This window comes from Oncorhynchus keta, chromosome 29, assembly GCF_023373465.1.
Source record: "Oncorhynchus keta strain PuntledgeMale-10-30-2019 chromosome 29, Oket_V2, whole genome shotgun sequence".
Lineage (NCBI taxonomy): Eukaryota > Metazoa > Chordata > Actinopteri > Salmoniformes > Salmonidae > Oncorhynchus > Oncorhynchus keta.
This window is the reverse complement of record NC_068449.1, coordinates 52,395,193-52,408,035: the sequence shown is the minus strand read 5'-3', so window position 1 is coordinate 52,408,035 and position 12,843 is coordinate 52,395,193.

Here is a 12,843-nt window from a genome sequence, read left to right as displayed (position 1 = left end):
TGCTGAACCAGGGCTAGGAAGCTTTGTGTGGGGATGTAGCTGCTGAACCAGGGCCTGGAAGCTTTGTGTGGGGATGTAGCTGCTGAACCAGGGGTAGGAAGCTTTGTGTGGGGATGTAGCTGCTGAACCTGGGCCAGGAAGCTTTGTATGGGGGCGTAGCTGCCTAACCAGGGCTAGGAACCGTTGTGTGGGGACGTAGCTGCTGAACCAAGGCTAGGAAGCTTTGTGTGGGGATGTAGCTGCTGAACCAGGGCTAGGAAGCTTTGTGTGGGGATGTAGCTGCTGAACCAGGGCCAGGAAGCTTTGTATGGGGGCGTAGCTGCCTAACCAGGGCTAGGAACCGTTGTGTGGGGACGTAGCTGCTGAACCAAGGAAGCTTCTGAACATGACAACTTTTAATACAAGCGTCATGTCATTCCCGTTGTCCTGGTAAAGTTTTACATTTAATTCAGACAAAACTACCACATTTTTGCATTGATGCCTCTTGACCACCAGATGTCCCCATAACTTCACAACCTCATCTAAACCATTATTATAATGACTGGCCTGAGAGCCAGCCTCCACCCCTCCACCGCTCCTCCCCTCAGGATGTGCTGGGTGACAGGTCACAGAGAGGCTGCTAGGACACCAGATCCTTCTTCCCTGGAGCTCTGAGGACACCATGGTAATCCTTCACATCCATCCTCCATGCCAGTCAGAGCCTGGCTTCTAGCAGATACTAGGCTACCTACCTACCGCTGGGCAGAGGAATGATCAAAGAGACAGTAGTATTATCATAAGGCGTCTGTTACACCAGCCCAGGGCGCAGTAGGCATCAACCTCTGTAAATAAAAAAATAAATAAAAAACAGTGGGAATTGCCCTCATTGTACAACGCAAGTGTAAAGTTTGTAAAGGACAGTCTGTACATAGTTGGGAGAAAACTGCTTCTATGCTGCAGTCCAAAGCCACAAACCTATGTTTGTTGTTAGGAAAGAATCCCTAGATTCTTAGTCAAATCCGTCCCAGTCCCCCAGATTATTCCATCCACATCAATCTTTCCTTGATCGTTTACATCTGTCTGTTCCGGAGAAGTGAGCCCCAGCCTCCAGAGTCTCTCTGCTCCCAGGTTGGCGGTCGTTGCTCCTGTCTGCGCCTGGAGGAAGACTGCCCCCTGAATGCAGATGGATTCATTAGGCTTGAGTAACACCCTTCCCCTTCATCATGCTGTCTCTCTCTCACACACACACACACACACACACACACACACACTGTACCGCTCTAGGGAACAGTCAGTCCTAGCTTCATCTCTGGACACACACACACACACAGCGTACACTAGGCTTCAGTGTAAACACCCTGATGCGGTTTCTCAGTGGAAAGATTAACTCAAATGCTGTCGTATCATGTTCAACATTCAGCCATTTTATCCCAAACACAGACCAGCCCACATGTGTTTACCATTTAGAGACATTTCTTTAATGTAAGCACAGGACATGGACACGGTCTTTGATGGGGTCGGAGGGGGATTTTCCATTTCTCAAGACTTCGATTGATGCTTTGTGTGTCCGTCAGAGCGGTGGTCCATCCCCACATTTTCACCCAACACACAAGCGTCTCTTTATTTGAAATTGTGTTTAATTGCAGTCCAAACCCAGCTCCACTTGACAACATCTGCAAATGATGACTAATTACATAACAACGTACTCCTTATGAATGGTTAGTAGTATAGAGCGTTGTCGTAGCGACATGACAGTCACATTCCTATGAGTATTGTTTCTATAAATAAAGACAACCAAGTCTTATTGTTAGAAATGGTAGTGTAGGAATTGTTGTGGTGACCTATGCAGTCTGTTGCTGGTGTTGCTGGTGTACAGAACCATGTCTTAGAATGATGACTGGTTAGTATAAAGCGTTGTCGTGGTAACTCGATGTGTAGCACCAGACAGAGACCTAGGGCTCTATTCAATCCGTATCGGGGGAAATTCATCACTAAAGCCCAATTTGAAATTGAAAGATAATGTTCCCAAGTTGGCGGAGACTGTAAACGCTACATATGTCGGCTCAATCCTAAATTACCTTTCCATTTCTCTCTGGAAATCTGTAGTGTTTCAGTGGTAAGGATTGAGAATAACCCCTAGGTGGTGGTGGTTTTGTTGTGGGTTCTGCTGGTGTTGTATTTGGGCATGTTGTCTGCTCTGATCAGAGAGAGTGGGATGCGTGACACTGAATGAAATGTCACCTGGGCCCTCCTACCACGCTAACGCTGGGCTCTTTCTCTGTGTGTGTGTGTGTGTGTGTGTGTGTGTGTGTGTGTGTGTGTGTGTGTGTGTGTGTGTGTGTGTGTGTGTGTGTGTGTGTGTGGCCGCTGGTCATGGTCTGCCGATCCACAAAGCCTCTCCCTCCCTGCTGTGTTGGCTCTCTTCGTCTCCCCACAGTCCCCCCTGCTCACACACACACACACACGCTCACACACACACCATCCCCATCTCCCTCTTTCATACACACAAACCCTCCACACACACATACCTCCCTCACACACGCTGCCCTCCTCCTTCCATGCCACACACACACACTCCTCCCGCCCGGGTCGCACCGACTCGGCTGGCTGCTCTGCCGTCTCTCTCACGTGACAGATGAGTGTGTGTGAAGCATTTCATTCAGGCTCACAGCTCAGTGTGTGTGTGTGTGTGTGTCTGAGATTTGTGCTTTTTGTTTATTGTGTGCTCACCCTTCATACGGACGATGAGGCACTGATTGGCTAGTTTTATTGCGTCTCACTACCAGTTTCAGTGGGGTCTAGTCATTCTACAGAACCTAATAGGCAGATCATGGTGGTAGTGGGATCTAGTCATTCTACAGAACCTAGTAGGCAGATCATGGTGGTAGTGGGGTCTAGTCGTTCTACAGAACCTAATAGGCGATCATGGTGGTAGTGGGGTCTAGTCATTCTACAGAACCTAGTAGGCAGATCATGGTGGTAGTGGGGCCTAGTCATTCTACAGAACCTAGTAGGCAGATCATGGTGGTAGTGGGGTCTAGTCATTCTACAGAACCTAGTAGGCAGATCATGGTGGTAGAGTGGGGTTTAGTCATTCTACAGAACCTAGTAGGCAGATCATGGTGGTAGTGGGGTCTAGTCATTCTACAGAACCTAGTAGGCAGATCATGGTGGTAGTGGGGTCTAGTCATTCTATTAAACCTAGTAGGCAGATCATGGTGGTAGTGGGGTCTAGTCATTCTACAGAACCTAGTAGGCAGATCATGGTGGTAGAGTGGGGTCTAGTCATTCTACAGAACCTAATAGGAAGATCATGGTGGTAGTGGGGTCTAGTCATTCTACAGAACCTAGTAGGCAGATCATGGTGGTAGAGTGGGGTCTCGTCATTCTACAGAACCTAGTAGGCAGATCATGGTGGTAGTGGGGTCTAGTCATTCTACAGAACCTAGTAGGCAGATCATGGTGGTAGTGGGGTCTAGTCATTCTACAGAACCTAGTAGGCAGATCATGGTGGTAGTGGGGTCTAGTCATTCTACAGAACCTAGTAGGCAGATCATGGTGGTAGTGGGGTCTAGTCATTCTATTAAACCTAGTAGGCAGATCATGGTGGTAGTGGGGTCTAGTCATTCTATTAAACCTAGTAGGCAGATCATGGTGGTAGTGGGGTCTAGTCATTCTATTAAACCTAGCAGGCAGATCATGGTGGTAGTGGGGTCTAGTCATTCTATTAAACCTAGTAGGCAGATCATGGTGGTAGTGGGGTCTGGTCATTCTATTAAACCTAGTAGGCAGATCATGGTGGTAGTGGGGTCTAGTCATTCTATTAAACCTAGTAGGCAGATCATGGTGGTAGTGGGGTCTAGTCATTCTATTAAACCTAGTAGGCAGATCATGGTGGTAGTGGGGTCTAGTCATTCTATTAAACCTAGTAGGCAGATCATGGTGGTACATAGTATGACAGGGCCTCTCAGGTGGTCAGCTAGTGTGAGTCTGCCCCTTTATTAAAGCATCTGAGGAAAACTCATTCTCATCTACACACTAATGTTCTCTTCTTCTCTTTCACACACAGACCTGTGTTTGCTGTGTGTAATTTGCTCGCCCGCCCGCCCGCCTGCCTGCTGCCTATGGGCCTGTGGACGATGATCTACATATGGAGAGGGAGAGAGAGAAGGAGCCTTCCTTGGCGCCCAGTAATTGGACTTTAGAAGCCGATTGGGGGAACTTGGTTGACCTCTGGTAATGGATTTGAGTGAATAATTATTTGTAGTTATGGTTGGAAGATGATATCGGCGGGAGCGGGAGAGAAGGATGAATCCCATTGTGTGAGTCACCACTGCTGTAAAAGAGGGAGATGGAGAGAGAGACGGTGCTGCCAGCACTCAATTAATGAAATCCAGCTGCTTAGGCTCCCTGCGCGCACTGCCTGATAAAAACAAAACGCCCTGGCTGGTCTGGTCAGGAAAAAGGGTTCTCTCACACTGCCCCTTCCCAGCCCAAACTACAAACTACTGACCCATCACCCACATTCGATTGCATTGTTCAAATCTTAAAAACAGCCCCCACTCCAGACTCCAGGTAAAATACATTATATATTTTTTAAGCCAGCGGTGGTGGTGCTTAGCGTGTGCGTGTTAGCTTATCTTAGCACAGCCAGCAGCCACCATGATAATAGAACCTAATGAAAGCGATTCTCAAGATGGCAGCCAGCGCCAGTCCACGCCACCTCAGGACACAGAAGGCAATCACTCTTAATCCACAGTCTAATTGGCCTGGCTGTGCCTCCTCTGGGCCTAAGTGAATTCAGCTGTTCAATTACTGCTGGCCAATAATCGGGAATGTCTGGAATAACATCTGACCGACTGAGACGTCTTGTTTAAACAAAAGGATGTCCGACGAGACCCGGCGGACACAGTGCATCTTTCAAAAGGTGGCTGGACGTCTTGGACCCGGTCTCCTCCCTCTGGTGTGTGTGTCTGTTAGTACTCAGTGTTCTCTGGCAGAGACAGAGACATCAACCCAGGCAGAGAGGTCCTGGCTTGGCAACTCTCTGCCTCCCCTCTCTTCTCTCTCTGCCTCCCCTCTCTCCCCCTCCCCTCTGCCTCTCCCCGCTCTTCTCTGTCTCTCCCCTCCCATCTCTTCTCTCTCTGCCTCAGCTCTCTGCCTTGAGAGGCTGTGTCCTAGATCAGTGATATGTAGGGTGAAAATTAAGCTGCGAGCTCCCCCTTATTATCTCTGGCTGTACTCTCTCACTAGCCCTCATCCCCCTCTCCTCTCTATACCCTTCTCTCTCTATCTCTACCCATTCCTCACTCCCCCTCTCTCTATCACTACCCATTCCTCACTCCCCCTCTCTCTTCCCATCTCTCACTTCTGGCCCTTCTCTCTCCTCTCAGTTCAATTCAAGGGGCTTTATTGGCATGGGAAACAGGTTAACATTGCCAAAGCAAGTGAAGTAGATAATATACAAAAGTGAATACCCCCTGTTCTCTCTCACTCTACCCATCCCTCTCTCCTGGTCCTGCTTCCCTCTTGCCAGTCTCTATTATCAGTGTCTTTCCAGTGGTCTCTCCAGGCTGGGCAACCAGTGGTCTCTCCAGGCTGGGCAACCAGTGGTCTCTCCAGGCTGGGCAACCAGTGGTCTCTCCAGGCTGGGCAACCAGTGGTCTCTCCAGGCTGGGCAACCAGTGGTCTCTCCAGGCTGGGAAACCAGTGGTCTCTCCAGGCTGGGCAACCAGTGGTCTCTCCAGGCTGGGCAACCAGTGGTCTCTCCAGGCTGGGCAACCAGTGGTCTCTCCAGGCTGGGAAACCAGTGGTCTCTCCAGGCTGGGCAACCAGTGGTCTCTCCAGGCTGGGCAACCAGTGGTCTCTCCAGGCTGGGCAACCAGTGGTCTCTCCAGGCTGGGCAACCAGTGGTCTCTCCAGGCTGGGCAACCAGTGGTCTCTCCAGGCTGGGCAACCAGTGGTCTCTCCAGGCTGGGCAACCAGTGGTCTCTCCAGGCTGGGAAACCAGTGGTCTCTCCAGGCTGGGCAACCAGTGGTCTCTCCAGGCTGGGCAACCAGTGGTCTCTCCAGGCTGGGCAACCAGTGGTCTCTCCAGGCTGGGCAACCAGTGGTCTCTCCAGGCTGGGCAACCAGTGGTCTCTCTAGGCTGTACTCCAGACAGACCATGTTTTGAGAGGCAGTGCTGGACTACACTCCTTCACTCCTCCTTGGCTGCATACGGAGGTCAACCTGTCACACCTGTCCACAGCTACACACACTCTGTCTCTCTCTGCTGTGTAGGGAAAACTACCAGACAGCTCCCTGCACGCCACAATCCCAGACTCATTGATTCATGTGGAGAGGCAGAAGAAGAATGGTACAATCTTGTATTTTATTCCACTGTGCTTTGAGCCCAGTGTCTTTTATGATGGAGGAATTAATGCTACAGCACTTAAAGCCTTGGCAACCAGTAAAAAGTGTTCTAGACCGCGTCCCAAATGGCACCCCATTTCCTACATAGTGTACTACCTTTGACCAGGGGCTCTGGATCAAAAGTAGTGCACTATATAGGGAATATGATGCCATTTGGGATGCAATCTAGCTTTTACTTTCTGGAGCGGAGGAGGTTTATATTGGATAGTTGCTATTAACTACCGATAGACTGCACACTGCCTTGCCCTCTCCTTGGCCATATGTTAATGACCACTCAGTGCCTCTGCCCTGGGGTAACCCTGCCCACTGCTGGACTGGGTCAGCCAAGCACCAGACCCTCCAAATGACTAGGCTACCACTCAAACCTGGTTAAAATAACTGCACACGCTTGTTTGCCTGGATTTTTGATTAACATAATCTGAAAATTGGTCTATATGGAATGATAAAAAAAATTGTATTCCTAAAAATGCACCTTTTTAATATGCGATATAAAGGGGTGTGTTTTGATTTGGTTCACTAATGGCCCTAAGTCTGCCAGGGTCGTATTCATCAGGGTATACCGTATCAAAACGTTTACAACAGAAAATATAAAATAGTGCTTCCTATTGGACATGGTTCAACTGGTCCATCCCTGTTTCAGTCCATTTTTGTTCCGTTTGATGCCTAATGAACACGACCCTGTTCTGCCCACTGAGGTAACAAGATGGCAGCTGAGCTCTGCTCCCTGGTAGTTGATCACTGGCCATTTTACTGCCCTGGCATGTTCCTGGCTCCTCTCTCTGCTCCGGGGGCAAAGCGGACACGGCCCACAGTAAAAGGCCTGTGAGGTGGGCAGGAAGCTGTGGCCGTGGCTGGCGAAGCTGGCTTCATCACATCACGTTGACATGTCAGGGAGCCGTGCCAGGGCATTGGGCACCGCCGTGACTCATTGTTCCCGCCACTTCCCGCTCTCCCCGGACAAGTTGCGTGGGAGCAGGTAGAGCGGGCGACGGGGCGAGTTAGCGCCTGGTGGCAGATGGGCAGGGTAACCGGTGCCAGCCACACTGGACCACTGGTCTGGCAACTGGTCACAGACTGACTGGACAGCCGGACGTGGCGTTTTTCTGGCACGAGGATATGGGCCAGGTGTCTCCCTCCAGCAGCAAGCTGTGTGTGTGTCAGAGAGAAGGAGAGGAATGTGCTAGTATGCATCATTTAACATGACCACCTAAATGAATCCATGCTAGCAGTGTGTGTGTTTATGAGAGAGGGAGAGAATTGCCCCATTTTATACTGCAAACCAAAGCCAACTTTACTGTACAGGCAGGACATTAATCTTAGGGAAACAAAATAAATCAAGATTGGTTTAGAAAAGAGCTGTCAGTCTAATTGTTGCGATAACCATTCCTGTGGTACTCTCAGGGCGTCTGTTGGAAGTCAGGGCCATGGAATGCTCATCAACATCCAAACATGCTGTGGCCCTAAGAACTGACTGAGAGAGCGCTCTTGTGTGGTGGAGGAAGTTCTCCCTATAGGATGACCTTTTCAGATCGTATATTCCCCCTACTTGTATAATTCTGCCTCGATTTCATGGTGGACTGCAGTGAGAAACGAATGAGATGAGTTTTGAAGTCCAGCCATTCCTGCTATTGACTCTAGTGGTGTAACTTGCTCTTTTATGTTTCCAATAGAAGTCATTATCGTTGTTTCTCTCAATTAGCCTAAATCACACCCAACAGCAGAATGCAGTCTTCTTACTGAAATGAAAGAGCATGGCTGGCATTTGCAGATGACAGAAATCCCTCTAAAAATCTGTATTTATCTGTTATATGACAGGGGAGATATTGAGAATGGAAAGAGCCCAGTTTGAAAAAATGAATTTGCCCTTCAGCTTGTGTGCCTCTCCACCAATGAGGGTTAAATTACTATCTGGGCACCTTGGCAACCATCGCTGTGCTGCTCCTGAGTCGCTACCTACATCTGGACTGGCTGAACTCAAGACTGTAGAGTAAGCTTTTGTTTGTTAGTTGTACTGTGCCAGTGCCGCCTCTGCCGATCTGTCTGTTTTGGTAAAGAAACTGATGTGTTATCTGACATTGGTACATTGTATTTTCAGAACAAATGCTGGTATAATCATGTTCTGTTACTGTAGTCATGGTGATGTGACGTGTGTGTGAGTGTAATTGAGAATCTTATTAACCAAGATATGTAAACCTTTGAGGCAAAGACAGTACAGTATGAAGATGGGCAGAAACTGCTTCTCCAATAGAAGTCCCAGATATGAAGTTGTTTTTGATGAAAATGAACACGTCAGTTTGTCACTTTCACAAGGTTGGAGTAATAACATGCTTGACTACAGCAGAGGTAATAACTGACCAATGCAGGGTGGACGCTTCAGGCTTTCCCAAACTTGGTCCTGGGGTCCCCCCTGGGTGCACGTTTTTGGTTTTTGCCCTGGCACTACACAGCTGATTCAAATGATCAAAGCTTGATGATGAGTTGGGTATTTGAATCAGCTGTGTAGTTCTGAGGCGAAAACCAAAACGTGCACCCAGGGGGGGGGCACCAGGACTGAGTTTGGGAAACCATGGACTAGGGGAGAGGGTTGAGGAGGAGGGATGACACGCTTGACTTGTGCAGGGTTGATACTTGACTAGAGTAGGTCTGAGGAGGAATGAGGAAGTTTCTAATATGTATTCCGTACAGTAAGCTTGTATTCAGGTTGACGTTTCCAACTGGGCACAGACGTCAATTCAACGTCTATTTCACGTGTGTTCAACATCATTTCATTGAAATGATGTGGAAACAACGTTGATTCACCCAGTGTTATTGTCCTGAGTCTTATCTGGAGGCAGAACTTAGATGACAAGATTGGGTTTATTGTAAAAATAAATAAAAAAAATTTTTTTTTTGTCTTAATTTAAGGTTATGGTTAGCAGTGTGGTTAAGGTTAGGTTTATATTTGTGGCTGTGCCAGCTAGTGACCACGTTGCATAACTGTCTCCAGAACAACGCTAACTTGCCTTGTAAGCTACTGTATAATGATCCGGATGGTGGACATAAAATACTAATTGATGATCTCCACACTCCACAGCAGTCTTATATGATATGCAAGTTGTTTATTCCAAGATGGGAAGGCAAGATGTCTGACTTGCCCAAAAATGTGTTTTATTGTGTAGTAGTAGCCACGTACAACGACTAGACCAGACATCTGGATGGATGCGATCCAAGTTAATTTGTTTGACCCGCTCTCCTCTTAAATGAGAATTGATGGTAGGATTCCCAATGTCTTGATTGGAAGATAAATGAGTAGGGGGCGGTCCCGTAATTGATTGAAGACCGCAATTGGATTAGGCTAATTGAAATGCATTGTAGAAATCGTTAGATGCTCAAGTCCATGGAATCGTTTAAAACACTACTAACCAGGCAGTGATCAGGTCTCAACACAAATAGGAAGGATTCTATTAAAGATGGTGGTTTCTGTTTCCAAACATGTTTGTTCAATGCAGTAGTGGTACGTGGGTAAAATCACTGGGGAAGCCAATCCAGAAGAAAAAGCCACATTACAACCTGTGTGTTGTGATAATTGTGTTGTTTGATTCAACTTCAACATTTCAACATCATCTAATCACCTCTGCTTAGCCTAATACAATGACAACTAAAAGATACCAAAAACAATTTAGTCCAATCAACGTAAGCTAAATCAAATGTGGCTTTTCATGGTTGTGATTTGTGTCTGTGTGCGTGTTGGTGCAAGTAGAAGAACAACATTCTGTCAATGACGTACGCTAACGATGCGATTTGACATGGGCTTGCCATGGCAGTTTTTTTGGTGTGCCAGGACCATTCACAGTTGAGCTCACTCAGTTTAGCTCAATGCTGATTGGCTATTATGTGATGCTTTTTTTATCAAGGGAGGCCAAATGCTCGCTGGCTTCCCATGCATTCAATGCTCTGGGTGGCACGATGTTATACTCTTTTGGACCAGACAGCATCAGATAGATGGGCGCTGTTTCGCTTGCTCGAATACTTTCTCCGGTTAGATACATTCAGCCTCTTGCGAATTGAAGGACAATTATGAAACATTATTTTGTGTTTGTTTCATAGAAATGTTTTGGGAAAGACTGTCTTCCCTTGGCATCCATGAATACACCCCACTGGTTCAATGTCACATTGGATATTGTGGTGGATTTGAAAACGAGAACGATACCCTTATGTTTCTCTGTGGGTTTCCTCAGTAAACAACCACTGTACCTGGTTTTACTGTATTTCCAAACCAAGAATAAAGTACAACTGTCTCCAGATCAGTTTTCACCTGGCCAGCCAGAGCAGATCGTTGGGGGTGAGACTGGGGTCAGTGTTACACTTCATTACTTCACCAGGGGAACGAGGAGCAGGATTAGCTTGTCTCTGACCTTGGATCTGCTCTTAAAAAGAAGCCAGACGCACAAAAACCTCCCAGCCTCAGATCTCTAGGGACCTGAATCATTGAAATCAGTGCTGGTCTTGTATTAGACAGACATTGTGAGGAATATAAATATAAAGCATTAATACATGTAAAGATAGAATAGAGTAGAGTGGCATGATTAGAAGAGATACATTTTAGATAGCATTTGTTGGCAACTGATTGATGCTGGAAATGACCACATTTTAAAAGACTATCATGTTCTAAATGTCAACAAAAACAAAACCGAAGATGATGCCAGTATCACTGAGCGTGATGTCCAATAGGAAAATGAAAAGACCTATTCATGCCATTGTGTTATGACCGAAGAGCTCATATCCATAGAAACCAAGTAACCTATGGCTGGTCAGTGTCCCGTAGTGCCATGGTAACAGTCTAGCCTTGACAACAGTTGTGAGATTTACTGGGTCTCCATTTCAGATGACTCTTCCTAGCTAAGTGGTATGACCCCCCCATCTGTTTCACCAAGTTACAGTATATCCCTCCCCCTTATATACAGTAAACATGCCTTCCTTGTCCAATCAAAATCACCCAGCTTATATTTGGGTTTGTTTAGTGAGGCAGTGTGTGTGTGGCTATACGATCCATCCCTCTATAATGTTCCGGGGCGGCTCCAAGTCTGGATACGCCAGAGCCCGGTGGCTTCTTCTTAATCCCTCTTCCTCGATGGCGATGGAACCCCCTGTGGAGCTTCCTGAATCAGATTGTCACGGACCCCCCCGCCGAGCGATGTCTCACCCCTGCGATTAGGAGCTCACACCGCATGGGGTGGTTGGCTAGTGATGGTGACGTCTGGTCCTGGTTGGTGGGATTGGCTGCAGAAGGACAAGCAAGTAAATGCATGTCCTCTCTGTTGCCTATTCTGGACGGGCAAATGAGTGATACACCACAGGAGACTGCAGGGCTCCCACATGGAACCCTGTTCTCTATGAAGTGCTCTACTTTAGACCAGGATCCATAGAGCTCTGGTCAAAAGTAGTGCAGTTGGGACCGAGCCCAGACTACAGATCGTCCCCCTATCCATTTTTTATTTGGCTAGATCCCAGCTCTTGATTGGATAAGAGGTGTTTTTCTCACCTGAGGTGAAAGCTGTCCAGACGTAATAGAACGATGTGATTATCAACGAATGGATAAGGTTGTAGCACTTTGGATTTCATTGAACTCGATCTGAAATGACATGAACTTTATAAAATAAGTTTGGTCTGGAAACTAGTCATTTCTGAAAAGTTGCATTAGTGCTGGTATACCCCATGCTAAATCAATTCCAGAGTTAGTTTCCCCCTTATTTTCTCTGCACCAACAGTCCTCTCTTCTCCTAGTACCACAGCCTCTATGTTGCAGGCCTTCTCTTTGTCTCTCTGGTTATGTACAAAATGGCAACCCTATCTCCTTTATAGTGCACACTACTCTTGACCAAAGCCCTATGGACCCTGGTTAAAAGTAGTGCACTATATAGGGAATAGGGTGCCATTTTGGACATAGCCTCTGTTTGCCCCCCTCAGTTTGCTTTCTCTATGGAGGGTAGAGAGGATCTGTCTTTACTTAGCTCTGCCTCAGCTCCTTTTCTCTATGGAGGGTAAAGAGGATCTGTATTTACTTAGCTCTGCCTCAGCTCCTTTTCTCTATGGAGGGTAGAGAGGATCTGTATTTACTTAGCTCTGCCTCAGCTCCTTTTCTCTATGGAGGGTAGAGAGGATCTGTATTTACTTAGCTCTGCCTCAGCTCCTTTTCTCTATGGAGGGTAGAGAGGATCTGTCTTTACTTAGCTCTGCCTCAGCTCCTTCTCCTTCACATGCTAAGACCTCAAACCCACCATGGACAGACAGGGGTGAAGAGAGGGAGCCTGAGAAGTATCGATGCTTCAGGGCAGACATGAGAGTAGAGGAAGTAGAGAAAGGGGGAATAAGAGGGAGGTGGAGAGCGAGGTGGAGGGAGAGAAGGGTAGGGGAGGGTGAGACAAGAGGGCGGAGGAAGTGAGCGGTAGAAATAAAGGGGAAAAATAAAGT